This window comes from Lissotriton helveticus, chromosome 2_1 (genome assembly GCF_964261635.1).
Source record: "Lissotriton helveticus chromosome 2_1, aLisHel1.1, whole genome shotgun sequence".
NCBI lineage: Eukaryota > Metazoa > Chordata > Amphibia > Caudata > Salamandridae > Lissotriton > Lissotriton helveticus.
The window spans coordinates 1,108,491,537-1,108,517,989 of NC_136059.1; the positions used below are offsets into that span (position 1 = coordinate 1,108,491,537).

The window sequence follows — 26,453 nt, forward strand, 5'->3', positions numbered from 1 at the left end:
TAAATCTACATGTAAGACTTTAACATAGAAAACACCAAAGAGCAAAAAGCTTAAGGATTCGGCAAAGGTGGAAAAAAATACCTATGTGATGACAAAACCTAAACCAACTGACTCTGCATTGACAGAGGATAGAGGAGGGCTATAGATCAATAGTTCGAGTTACCACATCATAAGAATCATTAGGCCTATAAGCTTTTAACGTCGATGAAGGGGCTCTCGACGTTAGAGGACAAAAATGGAGCCTCAAGCAAACCTGGTGGAGGTTACCAAAAACAAAAAAGAGAAAAGGAATTTCATACCTTTATGACTTCGTACAAAATTGCAGGTAAAATAGGGCAAAAAACCAGGAGAGGCAGGTTAAGATGAGGTGGAAGAGGAGGAACTAGAACGTACTTTTAGCACATAATCATCACCTACATATGGAGAAGTAAGGCACACAGGAGTCCAACAGTGGGGTGAGATCAGAGAGATAGACACAATGTGGTAGAAGCAAACCTAACTAGATCATATCCACCCTGTGATTTATCCATCCATCATGCTGTAACTAAAAGGGCTATGGACACATACTGGATCTGCTCTACGAAGAGGAGGAATAAGCTTGCTTCCTACTACAGACTTCACACCCTATACAGAGAGAAAATATACTGTCTCCCTCTGCTGACTAGCATTTAAATACAGGGAAAGGATGTATTTAAACAATCAGCTACCTGCAAACCTGTTACACCTAACTTAGAGAAGAAACATGGACTCTCTACTAAGGACCCCAATTACCTCAAAGCTCACGTGGAACGTGGCTCTCATTGTTTCTTTATCCAGTAAGAAATCTACTAAAACATCAACTTCTGGATCACCACCAGATCGATGCAGTAAAAGCCTAGATGCAGTAAGCAAAAAGATGGAGAGAGCAGCAGTAACCAAAAGGAGGATTGAAAACTCCCGGGCGTTCTTCTCACGATATGGCCACCAACATTGGGGCAAAGAAAAAGAACTCCTTTAATGTCTCCCAGAGTGTCAGACCTGCCACCATTGGCGTGGGTCTCACTTCCATTGTTGCTGTTGCCTCGTGTTTTTGCTGGTGTTAGATGCTTTGGGCACTGTGCGAATGCTCCCTACTGTAAAATAATGTATTTATTAGTGGTTCCATGATTGGATGTTTGGTTTACTGTCAGACCCTAGTACAGTGCACTGAGTGTGCACAGGGTGTGTAAATCCAAATGCTGCTAGTGGACTTGCAGCACTGGTTGTGCCACCCACAGAAGCGGCCTTGTAAAATGTGTCTAAGGTCTGCCATTGCAGAGCCTGCGTGCAGTCTGGTCCTGTCATGCTGACTGGGCAAGTGTACCCACTTGCCAGTCCCTAAAACTTCCCTTTTCTTCATACTAGTCCCCCCTATGGTAGGCCCAAGGGCAGGGTGCATTGCAAGTATAAGGTAGGACAAGCCCTGATGTTTGTGGCATGTCCTAATAGTGAATTACAGCCATTTTCGTTTTTCACTATTGCAAGGCTACCTGTTCTCCATAGGCCAGAATGGGCTGTTAGAATTATTACACTTTATAATCCTATCAGCCCCAGAAAACATGGTAGAAATTTGAGTTTAGTATGCCTGAACTCAGAATAATAAATTACATCTTTTAGTGAAGTTTATTTTAATATTCTGTGTTTGCAAATACCACTTTTAGAAAGTAGGTGTTTGCTTGCCTAGCCATTTGAGCCTGCCTCTGCAAGGTTGTGTATTCCTTGTCTGGGTTTGTGTGCGACAGGGCTGGGGAATTCCAAGAGACAGGCTGGGGCAGCCCGGTGGTGCATAGGGAGATCTGCATCTAGATGGGAGGGAGGAGTTGCACCTGGGACCTGAATAGGGCTGGGCCTTCCCTCTACAATGCTGGTTCCACCCCCTGTGGTGCGTCTGATGTCTCTGCCCTGCACACTGAAAGAAGAGGAGGAAGACTGTCAACAAAGTGCTCCTGGACTGTACTTGCCTTCCGCAATGCTGGCCCCACCGCCTGAGGGGCGTCTGATGTACCTGCCCTGCGTGGTGAAAGGAACGGAGAAGTCTGGTAAACAGAGGACTTCAGAACTGGCTTGACTGGGCACAGGGCCCTCTCCCCTCAGAGAACAAAGGATTTAGGGGTATGAGTATTGGGACCCTGAGCCCATGAAATTAGATCACTTATGGATTTACAAGACAATACCTCCGCTGAGAAGAAGGAACCTGAAGAAACTGAGGAGAAACTATTCCCAAGCTGAAGTGCTGCTTGGGGGATTGGCCTGCAGTGGTTGCCTGACTGCCAAAGAGAGGAGAAGGAACTTAGGACTTTTCTTTCAACTTGAACAAAGATCTCCAAGGGCTTGGAAGAGAGCTTGCCCCCTGACTGAAGTCCCAGGACCAGTGGACTTCACCAGCCTTTGTGAATTGCTGCTGGAAACCTCTATAAATAACATCCCGAAGGGCCCTAGTAAAATGGAGTTTAGGCGAAACTTTAAGAACATAACTAATGACTCTCTGGCTACCCTGATTCCCATTTCTTCGAGCTTTTTTGGACGAGGATGTGTGCTCAGCGGTGTCTAGGCTAGAGAGCTCCATTATTGCAGCTATGGATGAACTGGCACCTGCCTCCCTATGCTATTCTGCCAGAAAAAGGCCGTCTGCCCCCTGGTTCTCGGAGTCATTAAGACTTCTAAGACAGGGGTGCAGGAAGCAGGAGCGACTTTGGAGGGCCAGCTGGGATACACAGGATAGGGAAACCCACAAAATGCTTCTGAGGGAATATAAGGCTGAGGTCATGAGAGTTAGGCAGGAATATTTTTCGAAGCTTACCACCGACCTTACCTCGCCTAAAGAGTTGTTTAAGATCGTTGACTCGTTGACCTCCCTGCAGACCCCGGACCCCGTCACCTGCACTTAGCAGCTGTGTGACGATATTGCCCTTCCTTTTCATACAAAGATTACCAAGATTGTCTCTACTTTAGAGCTACAAAGGGCTTCAACTCTTTCTCTCCCCACTGAATCTATTTCTCCGCTAGTATCTGCTGGGCCCCCTACTCTGGTATGTCTGTCTAGTTTCCCCCCCTTTCCCTACAGGAACTGGATGTCATCCTGACTAAGATCAGATCGGGGTCTCCTCTTGACCCTTGTCCTCTTAAAGTCCTTAAACAATGTAAGGAAATTTTCCTGCCCCCGCTACTGGAGATCATGAAAGGGCAATGCGGGAGGGCATTTTTCCTCCTCAGTGGAAAAGAGCGGTGGTTAAACCCCCATTAAAAAAGCCTTCCCTAGACCCAGAGGTTCTTAAAAACTTTCGCCCCATTTCATTGCTCCCAGCCCCTGCAAAGATGCTGGAAACCCATCTTAATAAACACCTTGCATCTTTTCTGGAAACCTCTGGTCTCTTGGACCATTCGCAGCATGGATTTCGGAGGGGACATAGTACGGAATCGGCCCTTACCATAGTGCTTGACAACATCCGCACTACAGTAGATAGGGGCCTGAGTACCCTCCTTATCCTGTTAGACCTTACGGCTGCGTTTGACACCCTGTCTTCCTCGGTGTTAATATCTCGGTTGAGGGAGATTGGGGTGGAGGGGCCAGCCCTTAATCTGTTGGCCTCCTTCCTGGACCAGAGGGAACAGAGAGTCAAGCTGGGGGAATTTCTATCTCCATCCAAGCCTGTGCAGTGTGGGGTCCCTCAGGGGTCGGCATTAAGTCCGACCCTGTTTAACATCTATGTGACCCCACTTGCCAGGCTTATTAGATCTTTTGGGATGGAGGTAGTCTCCTACGCCGATGACACTCAGATCATGCTGTCTCTCGACCAGTCTGTCCAGTCTCCTGCCTCCAATTTTAGACACTGTATGGAGGCGGTTGCCCAATGGATGATTGACAATTCATTGAGGCTGAATGGCGAGAAGACAGAGATCCTAGTGTTCGGCGGGAAGGATGACATTTGGTCTGCTGAATGGTGTCCCTCATCTCTGGGGACCTGCCCTGTTCCTACGCTTTTGGCCCGAAACCTGGGGGTCATGATTGACCCGGTCCTTGCAATGGGTCAACAAGTAAATAGGACTATCTCCACATGCTGGGGCATTATTAAGATCTTGCGGAAGATCAAGCACTATTTGTCTCTCCAAGCCCGGAAGCAAATTGTGGTTGCACTGATAGCTTCCAGGTTTGATTATTGCAATGCTTTATATGCAGGAAGAAATAAGTGCTTAATACAGCGTTTACAAACTGTTCAAAACGCTGCAGCTAAGTTTGTATTGGATTTGCCTAGGAGGGCATCTGCTACTGCCGCTAGGAAGTCCTTGCATTGGCTTCCGATTGTAGCCAGAATTTCCTTCAAGGTTCTTTGTTTGGTCTATGGGGCCTTGACCAGAAAAGAGATGGGAGGAATAAAAGACCTGTTGGTCCCATATGCTCCTTCTAGAAACCTCCGTTCCTCTAAGAAGTTTCTATTATCAGTTCCCCGAGTTTGAAGAGTCAAGTGGGGAGGCAGAGCTTTTTCGAGCCTTGCCCCTAGATGGTGGAATACCTTACCCTATGAAATTAGGTCCCTGCCATCGATGCAAGCCTTCAGGAAGGCCTTGAAGACATGGCTTTTTGCCACAGCTTACCCTTAGTTTTTGGGCTCTGCCTTATATGATTTTATCTTATAGGCGCCTTGATGCCTTCGGGCAAAGTAGCACGTTATAAGTTTTTATTAATTTCATTTCATTTTCATTTCAAACAAGTGGCTACAGAGGCAGGGAGCTGTGACTGACTCTCACGACTGGCCCGGTGTCCTGTAGGCACCGCACCAAGCAATGTCCGCCTCGAACAACGCAAGCTCTGCGCTCGCCGACTCCGCCACGAGCCGTAGCCTGCACCGCGACTGGAAGGACATCACGACATGCAACGCCTCGCTACACCGAATCGAACTGGTCTGACCGACGCGGTCACTGCTGCTGACTTCGAGTCCTGTGATCGCACTGGAGTTGGGCACCGCCTCGCACGATTCGCGACGCACTGCCCGACTCGCACCGCTATCCGGACTGACCGACACCAGCTCCCGAACTCCGGCTCTGTCACCGCACCATAAAGCTGGAAGCACCGCAACAAGCAAAGTCCGCCTCGAACAACGCAAACTCTGAGCTCACTGACTCAGTCTCAACGCCGTCAAGGAGCCGTAGCCTGCACCGCGACTCGAAGGACACCATGACCTGTACCACTTTCCTTTTCTATACCGCGACGAACCCCGGAACTGGCTCGCACACCCGTGCCGGACACCTCAAGGAAAAGGTACTGTGACTGAGTCTGTCGACATTTGAGGGGGCTTGGACCGCCGCGGTCCGCGGGATTTGTTAGACTCTGTGTTCTTTTCAGCAACGCTGTAGCCAGTCAAGGTTACCGACCCGCACAGAACCTGGAATTAAGCCTTTTTAACCTGAACTCTTGAAACTTAATAGTACTGTGGATTCTTTTTGTTGTTTGTTGGTCTTGGGATAACTCTATATAAAGTATACTTATTTTTGATATAAAACCTGTGTGCTGTCCATTTGTAGTGTTGTCACTGGGTTACTGTATGTGGTTACAACTGCTTAACTTACATCGCCTCTGAAATAAACCTTGACTGCTCGCGCCTTGCCGCCTAGAGGGTGAGCAGGGGTTATTTTGAGAGAGTAATTCCCTTGCCCTGACTAGAGGAGAGGGTCCCTGCTTGTCACAAATACCTACCTGTGCCAATCAGAGACCCCTAATTCTAACATTGGAAGTCAAGCAGAAAGGATTTCGAATTTGCATTTGTGACTCATGTACAGTGATTGGTGAACACTACTTAGTGAGTGCAGACCATAACGATTCCATGTACTTCTGATACATGTTTTTGCCAGAGATCTCCATTTTTTTTTTTTTTGAAATCATACCTGATTGTCATCATGGAGGAGACAACCTCAGTCACATCTGTTGACTGTGATTGGGAGGAAGAGAGAATAGAAAGCTGCACCAACAAGCAGCTAAAGAGCTTCTGCAGGAAGTTTAAAATTTCCACGGCCGGAATCACCAAAAAGGAGCAATACGCTGAGGGCCTGGGTGGAAGCAAGGAATGCCCCTGGTGATTTAGTGAATTATGAGGATGCAGAGGAGCAGCTTGGTGGGCCATTGGGTCCTGAGAGGAGAGGTGAGCCCTCCCCAGTGGGTAGCAGTGTTTCTGCCCTAGGTCTGTCCCCAGAAGAGTTAGCAGACAGGAAAAAAACCAGATGCATGAAATGGAGATGACCAAGCTCAAATTGAATGGGCAACTGGAGCTAGAAAGCAAGAAGATTGCTCTAGAGGAAAAGAGATTGTAATTGGAGCATGACAAAGTTTTGAGGGAGTTGGATCTGAAAGCCAGGAGCCTGGAGAATACTCCCTCTGGAAGCTGCACACTGTCAGCACCTGGGGATGGTAGAGTGTACATCCCCAAAGATGTGGTAAAGGAGTTTTTTAAGAATGATGATTTTGGGCAGTGGTTTAGAGCCTATGAGGTAGCCATGTCTTCCCCTGGGAGTGATTGGGGAGCGGGGTTGTGGGGAAGGTTCCTTAGTGAGGGGCGGGTCACACTGTTGGACTTGCCTTCTGAAGTCCATAATTCCTATAGCCACATAAAAGAGGCACTCATGACTAGGTATGGTTTGACCCCTGAACTCTATAGGCAGAAGTTCAGGAAGTGCAAGAAGATAGAAAGTAGTACCTGGGTAGAGTATGTCACTTTCTTTTGCAGAGCATTCGATGGTTGGGTGAAGGGCAGCAAAGTTAATGATTTACAAGGTCTCTTGGATTTGATTGCATGGGAGAACTTGTCTGAAAATTGTTTTCCAGAGCTGCGCCAGCACCTGATTGATAGCAGGCTGACTAACCCTCGTAAGCTTGCTGAGGAGGCGGACGCTGGGTCAGTACCAGGGTCCACAAGGGTCACTTGGGAGACTCAGCCAAAGGTGGGCAGAGTCCCCAGCAGAAGAGTGGGGGGGACAGAGGTAAACAGAGGGAGTGCCGCAGAGGGCCCCAAAGTAATTCCCAAGGGAAGGTTCCCAGCCTCCCCCTGAGAAAAGGCCAGCGGTCCCGACAAGTAATCCTGTTCCACAGGGACCCCTGAAATGCTACAGATGTGGGGACCTGGGTCATAGGGCGAATGATACCACGTGCCGCCTGTTTGGTAAACCAGCTCCCACTGGTGCCCTGCCCCAGCAGATGGCTAGTGTAGCCTTTGGGGAGGAGGTGGAAGTCCAAGGTGGGTGGGGTACCCTAGAGATGTCCCGTGTCTCTTTAGGAGACTGTGAGGTGGTCCCAGAGAACCAGCTGCCCAACAACACTAAGAAATATGGGCAGTGGGTGACCATCAATGGCCAAAAGGTAGAGGCTCTTAGAGACACATGAGCCAGTGTGACATCTGTCACGTGTCGCCTGGGGTCTAAAGAGTAGATTGTCCCACATGCATTCTGCCGAGTTGTTAACGCCGACAACACAGAGAGTCATTGTCCAATGGCTCAGGTTCCCTTTCAGGGGGAGGGGGGGGGGGGTCTTGGGTACTCTTCAGGCAGCTGTGAGGCCCGCCATGCCTGTTGACTCTTTGTTGGGGAACGATTTGGAGAGCTTACCTTGGGAGAAGGTGGAGAAGAGTACTCACCTGAGGATGGTGGGTCTGCCTGACTGGATGTGCATGACTACCCGGTCAATAGCCGCCAGTAGGGATGCTCAAGAGGACCTGGAGCCTGAGAGGGAGGCCCAGGAACCTGCCTTAGAGAGAAGTGGCAGGGGGCGCGGGAAACCGGCCCCTGAAGTTCCCACGTCCCAGGAGGAGGTAGACCCTGAGGGGGATGCCCTGGAGCCTACCGGGGAACAAGTAGCTGAACTGGGCGACCTACCTGAGCTTGACCCATTGGCAGCAAGAAGGAGGCCCCTCCAGGGAAGAATCCTGCAAGGAGCAGAGAGAATGCCCTTCTCTTGAGGGCTTGCGGCAGCAGGCTGCAAGCCAGGCAGCTGGTGATCAGTCTGGGTCACATTGGATCTATTGGGAGAATGGTCTTCTGTATAGCGAGCCTAAGGTTGCTGAGCCTGAATCGGCCCGTGTGCTGGTGGTACCCCAACGCTTCAGAGCCTTCCTACTGGGGCTGGCTCATGATGTGCCATTGGCAGGACATTTGGGGCAGGACAAGACCTTTGAGAGGCTTGTCACCCACTTTCATTGGCCCCAAATGTGCAAGAGTTCAGACACTCATTGAAGGACCTGTCAGACTTGCCAGGGTGGAAAGAGTGGGAGGAAGCAGAAGGCTCATCTCCAACCATTCCCTGTGGTCAGTTCCCCCTCTGAACGGGTGGGGATTGACATTGTGGAGCCACTGGACCCCAAGACAGCCATAGGCAACAGGTTCATCCTGGTCTTGGTGGACCATGCCACCCGGTACCTGGAAGCCATACCTCTGAGGACAGTGACGGCCCCCGTGGTGGGACGAGCACTGATGGGAATTTTCTCACGAGTAGGATTCCCTCGAGAGGTTGTGTCTGACCGGGGCACCAACTTCATTTCCAAGTATATGAAGTCCCTGCAGCAGGAGTGTGGGGTAACTTACAAGTTCACCGCTCCTTACCACCCCCAAGGAAATGGGTTGGTTGAAAGGTCAACCGAACCCTGAAGGGCATGATTATGGGTCTTGAGGAACCCATGAGGCGTAAGTGGGACGTCCTCTTACCATGCCTGTTGTTCGCATACCGGGAGGTGCCACAGAAATCTCTAGGGTTCAGTCCCTTTGAGCTTCTCTATGAGAACCCGGTCAGAGGACCTCTGAGCCTGGTCAAGGAAGGCTGGGAGCAATCTCCCAGGAAACCTCCCCAGGATGTATATAGCTACATGCTGGCCTTCAGGAACCAGACTAGGCGTTTAGGGCAACTCGCTGAGGCGAATCTGGAAGCCAGCCAGGAGGAGATGAAGCGGTTGTACGACCAGAATGCCACTCTGGTAGAGCTTCAGCCTGGTGAGAAAGTGTGGAGCCCTGTGCGCTCCAAGATAAGTGGACCGGACCATTTGAGGTTGTGGAGCGCAAGAATCCAGTTACCTACTTGGTGGACTTGCGGTCTCCCAGGAACTCCTTGAGGGTCCTGCATGTCAACCGCCTTAAGCCCCACTTAGAGAGGTCTGAAGTGGGCATGCTCTTGGCGACAGATTCTGGAATGGAAGAGGAGACTGAGCCTCTTCCTGACCTCCTGGCGGCCACAGAGCAAGATGGGTCAGTGGATGGTGTTAACCTCTCTTCCACCCTGACCCCTGAGCAACAGAATAACTTCCGCCAGTTGCTGGGACCGTTTTCTGATCTGTTCTCCCTGGTTCCTAGTATCACAGATTGGTGCGTCCATGATGTGGATACAGGAGACCGCTTACCTGTGAAGCACAAGTCTTACAGGGTAACTGACAGGGTATGGGCTTGCATCAAGGAGGAGGTCTCAAAGAGGCTTGCACTAGGGGTGATTGAGTCCTCCAGCAGTCCTTGGGCCAGCCCAGTGGTCTTGGTCCCAAAGGTTGCAGCGCCGGGTGCCACACCCAAACTCTGGTTCTGTGTGGACTACTGAGGGCTCAATTCGGTCACGAAGACCGACGCGCACCCCATCCCTAGAGCTGATGAGCTCATTGATCGGTTAGGGGCTGCACGGTACCTCAGCACATTTGACTTGACGTCTGGGTATTGGCAGATCGCCTTGACTGATGGGGCAAAAGAGAGATCAGCATTCTCCACACCAGATGGGCATTTCCAGTTCCGTGTCATGCCCTTTGGGATGAAGAATGCCCCTGCCTCCTTTCAGAGGTTGGTCAACCAGGTGTTGGTTGGACTGGGTAAGTTCAGTGCCGCCTACCTGAATGACATCGCAATGTTCAGTGTCACTTGGGAGGAACATCTGCCCCACCTCTGGGAAGTGTTGTTGGCACTGCGGAAGGAAGGCCTCACGATCAAGGCGAGTAAGTGCCAGATCGGGCAGGGTTCTGTGGTGTACTTGGGACACCAAGTTGGGAGCGGCAAGGTGGCGCCTCTACAACCCAAGATTGAAACCATCCTGGCTTGGGAACCCCCCAAAACCCAGACAGACGTGAGGGCCTTCTTAGGACTCACAGGGTACTAACGGAGGTTTGTCAAGGGGTATGGCAACATGGTTGCACCCTTGACAGAGCTGACTTCCAAGAAGCAGCCCAAGAAAGTGATTTGGACTGACACCTGTCAGAAAGCGTTTGAGGCCCTGAAAGCTGCCATGTGCACAGCACCCGTGCTGGCACCCAACTTCTCCAAAGAGTTCATCGTTCAAACAGACGCTTCAGAGCATGGTGTGGGGGCTGTTTTGTCACAGATGAATGAAGAGGGCCTAGATCAACCTGTAGCCTTCATCAGTAGGAGGTTACTTCCACGGGAACAGAGGTGGAGTGCTATTGAGCGTGAGGCATTTTCTGTGGTCTGGGCCCTGAAGAAGCTGAGACCATACCTGTTTGGGACTCCCTTCCGGGTTCAGACAGACCACAGGCCCCTCAGATTGTTGATGCAGATGAGGGGTGAGAATCCAAAGCTGTTGAGGTGGTCCATTTTCCTACAGGGTATGGACTTTTAGGTGGAACACCACCCTGGTACAGAACACGCCAACGCTGATGGTCTGTCCAGATTTTTCCGCCTTAGTGATGAGAACTCCCAGGAGGTAGGGTAGTTCTCCCCACATTTCAGCTGGAGGGGACACGTGCTAGACCTGGCACCATTGGCGTGGGTCTCTCTTCCATTTTTGCTGTTGCCTCATGTGTTTTTGCTGGTGTTAGAAGCTTTGGGCACTGTGTCCAGTGCCACAGTGCGAGTGCTCCCTACTGTGAAATGATGTATTGATTAGTGGTTCCATGATTGGATGTTTGGTTTACTGTCAGACCCTAGTACAGTGCACTGAGTGTGCCCAGAGGGTGTAAATCCAAATGCTGCTAGTGGGCTTGCAGTACTGGTTGTGCCACCCACAGAATCGGCCTTGTAAAATGTGTCTAAGGTCTGCCATTGCAGAGTCTGCGTGCAGTCTGGTACTGTCATGCTGACTGGGCAAGTGCACCCACTTGCCAGTCCCTAAACCTTCCCTTTTCTTCATATTAGTCACCCCTATGGTAGGCCCAAGGGCAGGGTGCATTGTAAGTATAAGGTAGGACAAGCCCTGATGTGTGTGGTATGTCCTAATAGTGAATTACAGCCATTTTCGTTTTTCACTATTGCAAGGCTAGCTGTTCTCCATAGGCCAGAATGGGCTGTTAGAATTATTACACTTTATAATCCTAGCAGGCTCAGAGAACATCGTAGAAATTCGAGTTTAGTATGCCTGAACTCAGACTAATAAAATACATCTTTTAGTGAAGTTTATTTTAATATTCTGTGTTTGCAAATACCACTTTTAGAAAGTAAGTGTTTGCGTGCCTAACCATTTGAGCCTGCCTCTGCAAGGTTGTGTATTCCTTGTCTGGGTTTGTGTGTGACAGGGATGGGGAATTCCAAGAGACAGGCTGGGGCAGCCCGGTGGTGCATAGGGAGATCTGCATCTAGATGGGAGGGAGGAGTTGCACTTGGGACCTGGATAGGGCTGGGCCTTCCCTCCACAATGCTGGCTCCACCCCCTCTGGTGTGTCTGGTGTCTCTGCCCTGCACACTGAAAGACGAGGAGGACGGCTGTCAATAAAGTGCTCCTGGACTGTACTTGCCTTCCACAATACTGGCTTCGCCTCCTGTGGGGCGTCTGATGTGCCTGCCCTGCGTGGTAAATGGAAAGGAGAAGTCTGGTAAACAGAGTACTTCAGAACTTGCTTGACTGGGCACAGGCCCCTCTCCCCTCAGAGAACAAAGGATTTAGCGGTATAAGTATTGGGACCCTGAGCCCATGAAATTAGATCACTTCTGGACTTACAACATGAAACCTCAGATGAGGAGAAGGAACCTGAAGAAACAGAGGAGAGACTATTCCCAAGCTGAAGTGCTGCTTGGGGAATTGGCCTGCAGTGGTTGCCTGACTGCCAAAGAGAGGAGAAGGAACTTTGGACTTTTCTTTCAACTTGTACAAAGATCTCCAAGGGCATGGAAGAGAGCTTGCCCCTGACTGAAGTCCCATGACCAGTGGACTTCACCAGCCTTTGTGAATTGCTGCTGGAAACAAGTAGCTACAGAGGCTGGGAACTGTGACCGACTCTCACGACCAGCCCGGTGTCCTGTAGGCACCGCACCAAGCAACATCCGCCTCGAACAATGCAAGCTCTGCGCTCACCGACTCCGTAAACGAGCTATAGCCTGCACTGCGACTGGAAGGACACCGCGACATGCAACGCCTAGCTACACCGAATCGAACTGATCTGACCGGCGCGGTCACTGCTGCTGAGTTCGAGTCCTGTGATCGCACTGGAGTTGGGCACCACATCGCACGCTTTGCGACGCACCGCCCGACTCGCACCGCTATCCGGACAGACCGACGCCAGCTCCCGAACTCCGGCTCTGTCGCCGCACCGTAAAGCTGGAAGCACAGCAACGAGCAACGTCCGCCTCGAACAACGCAAGCTCTGAGCTCACCGACTCCGTCTCGACGCCGTCAACGAGCCGTAGCCTGCACCGCAACTGAAAGGACACCGTGACCTGCACCGCTTTCTTTTTCTAGCCCCAGACGAACCCCAGACCGGCTCGCACACCCGTGCTGGCCGCTTCAAGGAAAAGGTACTGTGACTGAGTCTTGACGACATTTGAGTGGGCCCGGACCTCCGCGGTCCACTGAATTTGATAGATTCTGTGTTCTTTTCAGCAACGCTGTAGCCAGACAAGGCTACCGACCCGCACAGAACTTGGAATTAAGCCTTTTTAACCTGAACTCTTGAAACTTAATAGTACTGTGGATTCTTTTTATTGTGTATTGGTCTTGTGATAACTCTATATAAAGTATACTTGTTTAAGATATAAAACCTGTGTGGTGTCCATTTGTAGTGTTGGGTTACTGTATGTGGTCACAACTGCTTAACTTACATCGCCTCTGAAATAAGCCTTGACTGCACGCGCCACGCCGCCTAGAGGGTGAGCAGGGGTTATTTTGAGAGTAATTCCCTTGCCCTGACTAGAAGAGAGGGTCCCTGCTTGTCACAAGTACCTACCTGTGCCAACCAGAGACCCCCAATTCGAACACAGAGCAATTGTTAAAGAGAGCAAAGAGCATCATCTGAAGATAAGACGATATCCAATATCTTCTTTTTGCTCAGCCGGTGAGGCAGGTAGTCTGCTCTGTACAGGCATGGTACTATGTTGGCATGCATGGCTAAGGCTATCTGGCTTTAAGTTGAGGTGCAAGCCTCTACAATTAACAAGCACTTTAACTTCCAGGGTTTGTGCAACAGCAATATGGACATATGCTTGGATAAGATGAAGAAAGCAAACAAGGATCCAAGGAGGCCTCCAGTCGGACTGCCGCCGGCAGACATCAACTGTGCCTTTTGACCCTATTGTGGGACCCGCCTGATTCTGGGGTCAACCCCAGAGCAAAAGCTCTTTGCCGGATCCCTGTGCACTGATGATGGAGGAAGAAAAGATTATCCTTTTGGATTCTGAATCAAATCCACCTCGACTGAAGTTGTGCCCATGTTGACCATAGACAAAGCCTATGCAGCCCCATTCGGACTTGGGTGGGACACTGGCACTACCCACACATGAGGAATCTGTGCTTGGAAGTATCCTTCAGAATGTAGACTACAATTTCCTGATTAAGTTCCTTTTCAAAACATATACCTACTTCTCTGCTTCATCTATTTCCTTCTGTGTATAGCTGTCCTGCTAGGTGAACTGCTGTAAGTGTGATCTTGTTTTTTATTGACCATTTCCTGATCTCATGTGCTAGTTTTGACAGGGTGAAGGGTTTCCTCCTTCTACTGTCTGCACCAATATGCCTGTTTCTTGAATTTGTTTGAAAGGCAGTTAGACAGAGAAAACGGCCACCAGGTCCATGCATAGCTTCATGTTCCACTGATAAATTCTTTGGTGTTCTCCTATGCCAGCCCAAATTGTCGTATTGTCACAGAGAGGAATGGTGTCCTGAACTGTTTGCCCTCCAGCAGTCTCTTTTGTTCATCATTTTAGTGCGTTTTGAATTTTGCTCCGAACAATCATTTGATCATCCCACTACCACTTGTACTGCGACCACTGTCTCATTAGCCACCCCCCGTAATGGTCTCTTGGGACAGCATGGCACATGGTGTTATTGGATTACAAAAAGCCATCATGCTCATTAATCTTATCACTGTTCTCACTAGACGGCAATGCCTGTTGCAGACACATTTCTCCCTACAGTGACAGAAATCTCCTCTCAGTGGGGTCCAAATAATACTTTCTGTTGTGTTGGTACTAAGGATTATTTCTTGATTTTTAGCAAGAATCTTAGTCTGTGCAACAGGCGATTCACTGTACCAGTTCTCATCTGGCTTTGTAATAAAGAATTCCCCTTCACTAGCCAGTTGCGTAGGTATGGTTTTACATGGACTGCCTACTGTGAGAAGTTGGCCTTATATGTGATGTCCACATTCTAGTGGGCACCTTGTATCAGGCCAAACAACCCTTATGGTGATGGTTGTAAAGTCAACCTTATAGACCAGCTATCCTAGTGGTAGCATGGACAAAGCAGTCTTAGGCTAAACTCAAGCGGGCATGTGAAGCCAGCTGTTTTACCATATGTAACCCCTTTAATACCAAGTGAAAGGACACCACACAGGTTGAATTTCAAAATATATATGTATTTATTCTAACACAATCCTCTGAACTCTTATGAGGTCAGAGGCACCAGCACAATACAAGATACTTAATTAAAATACAATAAGTTGCACAAAATACAGTAATGCCCTAGTGGCACTTCGAACCATATACTAAAATAGTGGTATAAGAACCACGTCACGAACAAAGGAAAGGCCTAGGGCCTGGAGAATCGCTGGGGCTACACTGTACTACCAATGGATGGAGAGCAGGAGACCCACGGGATGCGTGTGCAGTGTCGGACCCGAGTTACCATAGAGTTAGAATGGGAACGAAAGAAATGGAAACTAGTTCTTTTAGGACACTTCTGGATGGACTAGGGAAAAGCTACTTGAAACTAGGACACTAGGATAGTCAATACCCACAGGAGTACCGAAATACTCGCGTTACCTCACCCACAGGAAGCGGGTACATAGGTGTCAGTGTGTCGGGTTTCGTCGCTGTTCTCAATGAAGTCTTGGAGAAAGATGCTGCAGGTGACCAGGAGAGAAGTGTCCGGGTGGATCCAAGGGCGGATCGAGGATGAAGAGTACCTGAAAGCAGAGGGGACAGAGTCTGGGTCACTAGCCAGTGACCAGGATGGAACCAGGAAGGAACCAGGCGATGTCGGGATGCGATCAGGTGATGTCGTGAAGCTTGTCTCTGCAGCCACGTGGACCAGGAGGTGTCGACGACGACCAGGCGCTGGATACGGACTGTCCCACGAAGATTCTCGCTGTCGGCGACGGCTTCCGGATCGGAGTCAACAAGCCTTGGCAAAGGCAACCCACGCAGAAAAGGAAGATGGCTTTTTAATCAGACCAGCAAGGTCTGATGGGCTGCTCCTTTTCAGGGGAGCAGGGCCCAGTCTGAAGCAACCAGACCAGCGGTTCAAATCAAAGGATTCGTCGTCACAGAGGCCACCAGCCAACGGGCAAGTGACCGGACAGAAGCGTCGAGCAGGAAAATGCAGAAGGGCCCCACGCAGACCTCGTGGAGTTTGGAGGGCTGATCTTCGGTGCAGTCGGTGCTCGGGGCTGGGGCTTCTCAATCCCCAATGCACAACTTCGAGGGTGCCTCAGAAGTTGCACGGAAAGCAATTAGCTGGCTTTCCAAGATGGCCGGTCCCACGTCTCTCGTCGCCTCCACGGGTCTCAGCTCTGCTGTGACTGTGGATCGGGCTGTTGGAAGTCTGGAAGTCCGGGTCATGTCGGGCTCCGGCAGGAGCGTCGACAAAGCAAACCGTTGATCGCTTGATTGTCCCTGCTTGCACAGGGTGGTTACCTGCTAGGTCCCTCCTATGGGTGGGACCCAGGAAGGGGGTGGTTACACCCCTTTCCCTCTGTCCAGTTTCGCGCCAGAGCTGGGGCTGGAGTGCCCCAGCACCGGTTTGAACTGGACTATGCATGGGACACCTTGTGTGCCCCAGGCAGTGTCTTATTTCATTCAGCCCTCCCTGCCCCAATACACTTTAGCCTGTCTGGGGTGGTGCTAGCACCTCCCAAGACAGGAAACCTATTGTCCAAGCCTCCCTCGCTGGAAGGACTCCCAGCAGCAGGAGGTCAAACTTGTGTCTGTGGCAGCAGCATCCATTTTGTGATGCTGAGGCTCTGATTAACTTTAATCGGGATTAGTGGAAGTAACATGTCTTCTCCCTCTAGAAGGGTGGAATGCTACCCCCGTCGCCAGAACTGGCAAGGGGGTAGTATTCCAAAGCGTATGACACCTTACACGACCTGTTTTGATAAAGCCAAACCAGAGTTAGCATTTAACCGCGAGGTTCATAATGCACTTAAGAGTATATGGTATGGCAATATCCTAGAACAGCTATAAGGACATGGTTCCGAAAGCTGCAGACAGTCTTAGCTCATGCTAGAGCACCATCTCACATAAAACCTAGCACTCTGCCTCCAGGATTGTTAAGGCCTGCCATAGGAGTGACTTATAGGTGTATATGTGTCTAGATATAAGGTTAGATATAGGTATACTATATCTAAGCAAGGGGTGATTAAACGACCTTGCCCCAGCTGAGTGATCAGCCAGTTGTGTCAGTTTGGATGGCCAGCCAGGGGTGGCAAAAGATATGCTGCAGCCCCTGGTAGGCCTTGGGTGCACCTATGCCCTGGGTACCTATGGTACACTGTACAGGGACTCACAAGAGTGACCCAATATCCAATTAGGTATGTACCTAAGGTACATGGAGTCCATTTTATAGAGAGAGCAGATAGCCTCGGGCCCTGATTAGCAGGATCCCAGGCCAACTAAGTAGAAAGCCAGCTAAACACAAGGCAAAAAATCTGGGGTAACCATAGTCCGGTATCCACCTTCCCACACCTACTTCCTGAGATAAGGAGTCTCTCCTGAAGTCATTTTCTTAACACTCTTGGAGCAGACTCTATACCAAAGGGTAGTACTTTGAAATGATAATGAGTTTCACCCATTAAGAGCATGGGGTACTTGGGGTACTTGTAACAATGTTCACTCATCAGCACATGAAAGTAGGTATCATTTAATTTTCGCACTGCCATGTAGTCTTTTTCGAGCATAGGAATGACTTCCTGAAGTGCTGTCATATAGATTTTGTTTCACTGGAAGTCTCAGACTGGTAAAAGTTGGATTTTCCCTTGGTAGGAAGGGGATACAGAATGCATTCAGGTGTTTCTTTATGAGAGTAGCAATATCACTATGGCATTTGTTTCTAAAGGATTGCACACTCTTTTTGTTAGTATGACCCTTGTTGATTGTTGTAGTACTGTCTCTTTGGCATGCATTGGGTTGATTTGTCTTTTAGTTTAATGTGGTATGTCTGTTGTTCTTGAAGGAATATTGGATTATGCCCTCCGCAGGTGTTGAATGTTCTAGATTCGTCCTAATGCAGTAAGTTGGATTGTGCCCTTCCTCTGGTGTCCTGATCACTTCCTTTAGAATTCCCTAGCAAGTAGTGATGTACAGGAGAGCTCTGCTGCCATTCAATGTCCCTTGCAATGTGCTCCTGCCCAGAGCTGATCATATTCGGGTCTGCATGAAGAAGGGTCCTTTATAAAAATTTCCTCTTCTGGGAGCCCATGATCCCCAGCAAAAACGGCATCTTGTTGCTTAAATAAGAGGAAAAGAAGATAAAATATTAGTATGCGCACATGCTTACAATGTACTCAAAGTAGATTGATACCAGACAAACAAAGCATAGATTTTATTTCCAAGACCTGTAAAGAACCTAGCCTCTCCAAGAAGAGAGAGACATTTGTTTGTTCAAGGCAGCATTTTGAAAATAGTTTGGTAGTTTTAGGTAGATTAAACTTTGTTGCATCTCGTCTCCAAGATAGACATCGAAACTTTGTGTCTAGACTCTATGGATCCTCCCAAAAATCGTTTTCAGAAGATTACATGTGTTGTCCTCAGGTAAAGTGAACTCAATGACGATGCGGTTTGTTAAAGATTAAGGTATTTATTATTCATATTATTATTATTAGCTTCTGGGGGGCCTTACTACACAGCCAAGAAAATATATAAATTCTCAGATCTCTCAATAAGAGATCTTTATCACAGCACATTACGGGAAGAACTGAAAGAATCTGCTTGCGACTCCTAAGAGTTGGTATGCTGGATAAGGATTTCTCTCTGTCCAAATATCTCCTCCATCCAAGTCATCTGGAGTTCCTGGTAATCTTTTAATTGCACCTGGGTTAGGAGCTGGTGTTGGGAACTGTCTCTTTTGCAAGATTACAGCACAGGACACATGGTTAGTGTGTGAATTGCACCTAACCCCAACAGGGAAGTTTGCCCATGCTTACACTACAACTTGCCCCTCTGACTCCCTCTTCACGCTCTCCCCACTTACCCCCTGCCCCAATACTGCTGTTGCCGAAAGTGATTTACAAGGATACAAATGCTTCTGATGGCCCCAATGTGGGCAAGATAGTCACGGTTCTCATATCTAATAACCGTGTCCAAGGGACAAGGCTTTCGAACTAACTAACTATGTAAGGGGAGTAAAACCTCACCAAGAGTCCGATTAGCTATCCCGAGCAACATGACCCCTAACACATAGAATTTGTGCACCTTGATCTCCTTAAGAATTGCTGGGCTATAGTTAAGGAGGCAAAAAGACAGCCCACATGCTGCCACTTTGCTGTGTAAAGTTTGATTTCTGAAAAAAAACAGCGGAGATCCAGAGACACTATAACTAGCCAAACCAAGATTATATGCTACTTAACACACCCAAATCCAAGCTGTTGTATAGTTTGTTAAAGGTTCACCTATTGGCAGTAGTACCATACTCAAAGAGCCAGTGTAACAAATAACTTTTCAAAATGCCAGCCGTTAAAAGATTTTTGACAAATATAAAAAAGTAGTAGATGGAATGTTAGAATGAATCTCAGCCACTGGTTATTACTCAAGCTGCATGCCAATCCTTTTTTTCCTGCCATGTTACCCCTGATTACACCCTGCCTTAGTCCTGCTCCGATAGAAACAGTCCTACTCCCACTGCCAAGCTAGGTCCTTTCTGAACCAGAACACATGCAGACCAATTTGGTCCTCTTCAGTTGGGTGCAGCTCGGTTGCATTATCATAATGAGCATGGCACCTACATCTGGACATATCCGTTGCACGCCACAATAAAGAATACAAAAAAGTGATGGAAAATGCTAGAATTCAAAAAAGTGATGGAATGCAAGAATTGATCTCAATCACTGATGATCACTCTGGGCTGCATCCACCATACCACCTCGAATACTATTCAAAACATTTTTAGCCCTGCTCCAATAGGAACAATCCAGCACGAACTGCTGACGCCCATAGTTCATTGTTTTCAGATTTGTTGTGAACTGTCACTTTTAAATTCCATTTAGCATTCATGCATCCTCATGGGTCTTTATAAAAGAAAGGACCAGTAAGGGCAGTTTTCTCCTGTGCCCAAAAGATCCATACCTGTTAGATTCTGTGATTTTTAAATGAATTGACTATTGTTTGGAGAGTTAGTCCAGTCAGCCTGCATCTATGGTTTGTTTGGCCTGATTCAGCTGGAGGTGTTTTATTAAACCGTTCCAATGGTTTTCTCAGTCATTTGAAATACAATTAATTAATTGGTATTGTTATCCACACCTTTGTCTCTCTTCAATCAATCCAGTGAATTTTAGCCATCAGAGAGTCAGTATTCAAGTGTCTAGTAGCTTCCAGGTGTAGTAGTCTCTTGATCTGATAGACTTCTGCCACACATTCCTTACCTTAGAATTTGCTCCAGACGTCCGGCTGGATCTGGAAACTTTTCGAGCAGTACCCCTGCACATCGGTAGGTGGCTTTGTACAGCTCGGCGCCGAAAGTGTTGTGTGTGGTGCCCATATAGGAACCACTCTAGCACTCTGACATCAGTTATTTCCTTTCCGCGCAACTCAGCGCAGATCCGGAGATATTACCTTCAGTCTTATTTTGACTGACTTTTTCCTCTACTTTTGCCTAAGCTTTTTTAGAAACTTTGTCTCCTGGTGTGACAGGGATGTTTCCCCAAAACCCTGTGGTGCCTGGCTAAATTTAATCTCCAGACTGACCACAATATGGAGATGGAGCACACAAAATCGCTAGGTTTCCTTCTAGACGGTAACTTTATTCTCCAGTTCCATGTGGAATACTAGCTCAACAAGACCACCCCCGAATGAAACCTTTACTTGAAATTAAGCCTCTCATACTTGAAAGTGATTTCAAACAAGTGATTCAACCAATTGTACTTTCAGGAGTAGATTATGACATTTCCCTCCTGTCTGAAATACCTAAGAATGATCAGGCCCCTCTCAAGACAGTCCTTCATATAGTGAGTGACTCGACTTGTCACAAGTGCAAAGAAATTTGATCAAATGCCCTACTTCTCCTCACACTGAATATGTTCAAGATTAAAGATAATAGTCAGTTCAAACTAGCCAGCATCACTTACAAATATATCTTAGTAGACTCTTCAAACTACCTGGCCCAAAAACTGACTAGCTCGTGTGTCAGCACTATCTAGTTTAGATACCCTCCTCCTAGAATCCCATCATCCACGAACGAAAATAACTTTGAAACAGTCCTTTTTGGGAGGTACACCCAGTGTTGAGACTGTCATCCCTCCATCAGAACTCGTCTCATATAAAAATTTCCAGCAGAAACTGAAGGATCTACTTGTCAGTCGTTTTTGCCAAAGTATAGTTCCCTCTCAGACTAGACAAGTTCTAGCTGAGGTGATCCTCTCACTAATGTTAATATAACAATGTGAATTTCTCTTTTCACTCTCGACTTCTGGGAGCTGTCACCGTACTTCACAGGAGTGGTGCAGCGTTTATCATCACTGTACTATTTGGTTAATATCTTTTTGTTTATCGAGCCATGTATTGACCTAACATTAACCTACATAAAGCTATCTGTTATCACTCTTAGTCTGGATCCCACTTTTAAAAAAATGCTAATAAATAAATATATAGAGGTTTCTTGATGAAAGGTGAGTTCCGTACACTATAAGGGACCAGTGTAATCAAAATTAAGAGTTTTCGGATGCATAATCCTACCAATCAGATAGAGAATTTTATTTGTTGATGTCTTACCCTAGAATTATCTCCAGATATCAAACTGGACCGGGAAATTCTTGGGCAGTACCCTTACACGCTGATAGGTGGCGTTGTTCAGATCAGCGTCGTCTGTGCTGGAAGTGATGTGTGCGGTGCCTATAGAGGCTCCACTCTAGCGAACTGAGATCAGTTTCTAGGTCTCGTCTAGGCAGCGCTTGCGCTGTCTCCTTGAGACACGCTGTATTCAGGAATGGATTTTAAGCTCCTCCCATTACCCGCCCACTTTTACAATTGGCTCTTTTTCCTATCCTTTGTGATTATGGCTTTTGATTCATGAGTAGGCTTAGTAGTCTCTCCTTTGTACCGCGCTCTCTTCTATTGCTACTTCCGAAAAGTACAGCCCCTCTTACATGTGTCCCTACACTCTAGCTTTCATTAGCAGGTAGGAATTACTATTAACTTAATTGATGTCTTGCTGAAGCAAGCACGACAGAGTGCATAGCAGTGGCCCCTTCTTGTTTGCATTTGCAGCGCCATGCGTGCTTTCACTTTCATAATGTCTGCCGCTTATTTTAGCTGTAGCCCCACTCACCACTCATGGGATGTCAGCTTCAGCAATGGCGACTTGTTTGTATTTTACTTAAAAATACCTGCCTCCCCACACAGCGCTCGCGGCGGCAGATATTCTTAATGTGCTCTGGCTTCTGCAATGGCTACTACCCCACACAGTACTCCGAGGCTTCGGCAATGGCCACCATCTGTTTGTATTTGCAGCGTGCCATGTGCGCCATCACTTTAACAATAGCTGCCGCCCCCACATAGCATTCACATCGTAACGTGAAAGCGCACATGGCGCATTGCAAATACAAAGAAGCAGTCGCCATTGGAGAGCGCAAAACAGAACACCGGCTTCGGCAATGGCGACCTCTTGTTTCTGGGTTCCTGCTAGTGTTATTGTCTACCTGTGTTCAGCAAACACTGGGCTTCATTGTCCTTTACAAACTGGGTTGAAAGCAAACAATGTGAAACAGCTTATTTATGTGCCCTGAAGCACACGACCTGACACAGCAACTACTGCTCATCAAATCACTGGCACAAGCCTTTTCAGTGGTATTTAGCTGAGATTCAACTTTCCGTTTGGTTTCCCACTAGTACAACAACTGGGCTGTACTGATGCAAGGGTGGCGGGGTCAGAATCGCCATGTGGGGTTTGTGGACATACCACAAAAGACACATTCTGGGGAAAAACACACTGGATGACCACAGCAGCCCAGCCCAGAGTGTTTGCACCTCTAAACTGGAACAACGACGCATTGTTTTCCAAAATTGCAAGTTTTTCAACACTTCAGATCCCCTTCCTTTCTCCGCATTAATTCCTCTTTTGAAGTTTCCCCCTTCTTGTGTTGAGCTTGGTTAATTGTGATTTGGTTTTTTTACTTGCTTGGTACGAGCACGGGTGGGGGGTGCCTGCTAAAGAGGAAGTTGGCTCTTGCCGAATGAGTGCCTTTCCTCTGCACGCCTGATTTTCATGGGGTATTCTCCACCAGGCAGCACCCCAAAGCGCCTCCATATAAAAGGAATGGAGGTGGCCTGGACACCAAAAGCCCTTTGGGCCACAACTGGTAGACACTTCAAGGCAAGCTTAACCCGTGGCAAAATAAAAGTGCAACTTAACAAGCAACAAGAACAAATTCGCAGCTAGATGAGAACTTGAAGGGCGAATAGACAGTAAGCACGAAAGTGCTTTGAGGCGAAAAGCTATTGCCTTGTTATGAAAAAACAAATGTAAAAAACGTAATTTTTAACGCCAACAGCTCTAACTTTAACAAATGCGAGACCTACTGCATTGCAGATGCTTGTTTTCTTTCCGGCCTAGTCAACTCTGATCTGGAGAGAGCTACCCGCAGGCAATTAAGGACTGACTTTTTTCGACGTTTTGTTGAAGATATTTTTCAAGACTTGTCTCCTGGTGTGTTAGGGATGTCCCCATAGAAATCAGCAGGCTTCAACCCCTATGGTATGGCAGGCAGATGTCTGTGACAAAACCACACCTGAATTATCTTTGGTACTCCAAGACCTGCGAGGACTGCCATACCATATAGCCGAAGGCATTGTGGGAGCACTCCCTGAAGATCCTTGCTGTCCGATGATCCTGGGGTGATAAAGATCCCAATCGTGTGGAAGGTCCGAGGACTTCTTGCAAAGCCGATCACAATGTCTGTCATTAAGATCGAAGTAGTCTTCCGGTAGGTCCCACAAACTGAAGAAGTGGAAGCGCTCTTCGACTTCACTGCACATGTCTTCTGATGAAGTGCTGAAATGCCGACACAAGTGCTGCTGAGGTCCTTGACCTGCTACTACCCTCAGGGGGCAGTCAAGACAAACGTCTTGACAGAGGTGCTTCAGCCAGGACTAACCCCCTCTGAACCTGTCCTCCCATCTAGTGAGGCCCTCGGGGATTTCCCTCTCGGGCCTGGTCCAAGTCATACTCTTGCAGACGATTACAGATTGCAGAGGTGCAGCAAAGTACACCATTCACTGCTAATTGGATATGATTGAATTGCTGGGCAAAGCTATTGCATAGTCAGTGGCCCTAAGGCACCACATCTGGCTGAGAACCACGGGCTTCTCGGGGGATGTCCAAGCTTCCGTAAATGGACATGCTCTTCAGTAGCTCCTTACTATTTGTCAAAAAGACAGACTCCGTGCTGGTGCGCTTTTAGGACAGTCGGGCTACGGCTAGGTCCTTTGGCCACTTCATGGCCCCATGTCATTTCCAATTTGCCTTTTGCCCCCTCCGCGGCTACGGAACCGTTTACCAACCGCGTCCTTTCCTGCTCAGCCTAGCCAACAGGCTTCCCAGCCTTTTCGTGGCAATCGATGCTGTTGCCACAGACAACTTGGGCCCACATGATAGAAGTCAAACACCCCCCCCCCGTCAGTAGGTGACCATATAACATGCACGTCAAACAAAACCACCTCACAGCACACAGAAGTCCCGCTCCGAAAAATTTCTAGATCCAGTCTGACACCTGGAGACAATTCTAAGCTACGGAATCTGAAGCTAGACCGATTTTCTACCAGATAAGGGGTTACCAGAGTTAAGTAACTTCTTCTGTAAGTGTGGTTGTGCATCTCCATATTAGGCACATTCTGCTATTGTTTCTGCAGTAATGCAACCAACCACTGGAAAGCCAAGAATGTTGTTTTTCCAATTCTTTTTATCTTCCCCTCAACTTTGTATACACCTTCACTTTTCTTCAGCAGTTTTCTCAGACAACCAGCACTTGTGGTCCAGTGGAGCGCTGTGATTTACACTGATATTATGACAGCCCTTTATCATATGAAGAGGGTCAAACAATTCCCTATTCTTAGCTGAATGGCACTGGAGCTGTGGGAATCAGCCACTTTACTTGGGCAGGCTGATTGAGTTGCTGCATGGAATTTGAACTAGATGATTCTCAACCACAGTATGCCCATCTTCAAATGTCCCTTTTATTATTGTGTTTGCTAGAAACTGTAAGCTGTGGTGTCTCCATTGTAAGACTTGTTTATTTGTTTGCTCAGGATCAGCCTCTGTAAGGCCCCATGTGAAGTTCAAAGCCAGTAGCAGTTGCCTTTTAATGCTCCATACACTAGCATGGCCTTGTTGGTCTCTTTTTTGCAGCTTCCCGCACTGTCTGCTTTGTGTTAAAAGAATATCTCTTTTAGCTTTATCAGTCTACTTGAGTGCCTTCTTCTCAATGACACATGACCTTAGCACCTCTGGGCGTATCCTCTGAGAAACATAGAAATCCTGGAGACTGTAAGTCGTTCCAGTATAAGGCAAATTGTTCTGCTTTGGTCACGGAGTTCTTGTAAATATGATTCACCCTCATCTGTATTTGGAGACCATGTCATAAATATCTTTGTTGAATCGATTGTCCAGGTATGTATTTGTGTATTTAGCAGCCACTGGAACCTACAAGAATAGGTTGAGGTGGAAACGTTTCCATCTGTAATGAGTCACTGTATCTCTGTGTGCTGTATCTTGTTCCAAGGCAAACCAACTGGCCATAAGACTGGTCCTCAAGCACCATTGGCACACATCCTTTAAGCCATTTGTCTAGAGGTATTCCTTCTGACTCTAACCTAGCTAGATAGGGCTCCTGAGAGTACATCGTTTTTTTTTTTTAAATCACAAAGGCCTTATCGAATCTCCACTTGAATAAAGTAATATAACTCCAGTTACATTGAACACCATTGCCACCCCATTCCACTCCTCAACCCAAACTCCAAATGCTTCCTATGCGAACGAAACCTTTATTTTTTAATGCTGAATGCTGTTTGTAGGGTGTGTTGTGTTTTTTTTCCAAAACTGAACAAGGTGTTCAGTAAATTGAGGTGGTGTGGTGAGCAAAAGAACGATGGATTTAACCAAGCTGTCTTGACTGAGGGTGAATGTTTAATTTATTCAGCATTCTGTCTATAATGTGTTTGCATAGTGGGATGTGTTGCATAGTGGGATGGGTATGCCCAGACGTGGCTCCCTTGCTCACTAGGCCGCTAAATTCAAGCTTTCCTAGCTGTTTAAGGGTGATAATCTAAAACCGGTCCCAGGGTGCTTGTTTCCAGTCCAGGGAGGTCCTGGCTTAGCAGTTCGGGCTAGACTGTTCCCATGAGAAGCTGGGTCAAGACTGATTTGCATATGGGTGGGTCCAAACTGGGGTGGCCTGGTGAGCAAAAGAACAATGGGTTAACTCAGATTTCTTGACTGAGGGTGAATGTTTGATTTATTCAGCAATCCATCCACAATTTGTTTGTGTAGCACAATTCAGTGGAACAGAGTCAAGTTTCCCAGCTTATGCCTCTGTTGTCAACTTTTACTTGCTGTGACCAAATCTTAGAAAGAGTGCTTCCAAAGCCAACAATGCAATATGGGAAGTCTCCTGTATTTAAAACTTTTAAGGAATGCCCGGGTTTCACTGGAAAGAATTGAACAGGGCTAATATGGCACCATTCTGTTTCCTCAGACAGGTGTTTGTCAACATCCTGATCACTGCAGCTGAATGTCTTTTCAAAAAGTGATGCGCAATTTTGCTATACCTCAGGCTTGTTGTTGCTTAGTTTTGGTTTCCCAACATTTTACTTTCTCCTTAATCTTTACCACTTGTTAGGCTAAAAGA

At 47.8% G+C, this 26,453-nt stretch overlaps 1 protein-coding gene across 1 annotated transcript in view; it reads left to right on the plus strand.

Annotated features, from left to right (window-relative positions):
• Nucleotides 1–26,453, plus strand: part of BRD10 (bromodomain containing 10) — a 428,998-nt gene that overhangs the window by 110,486 nt on the left and 292,059 nt on the right. The gene's annotated exons all lie outside the window — the stretch shown is intronic.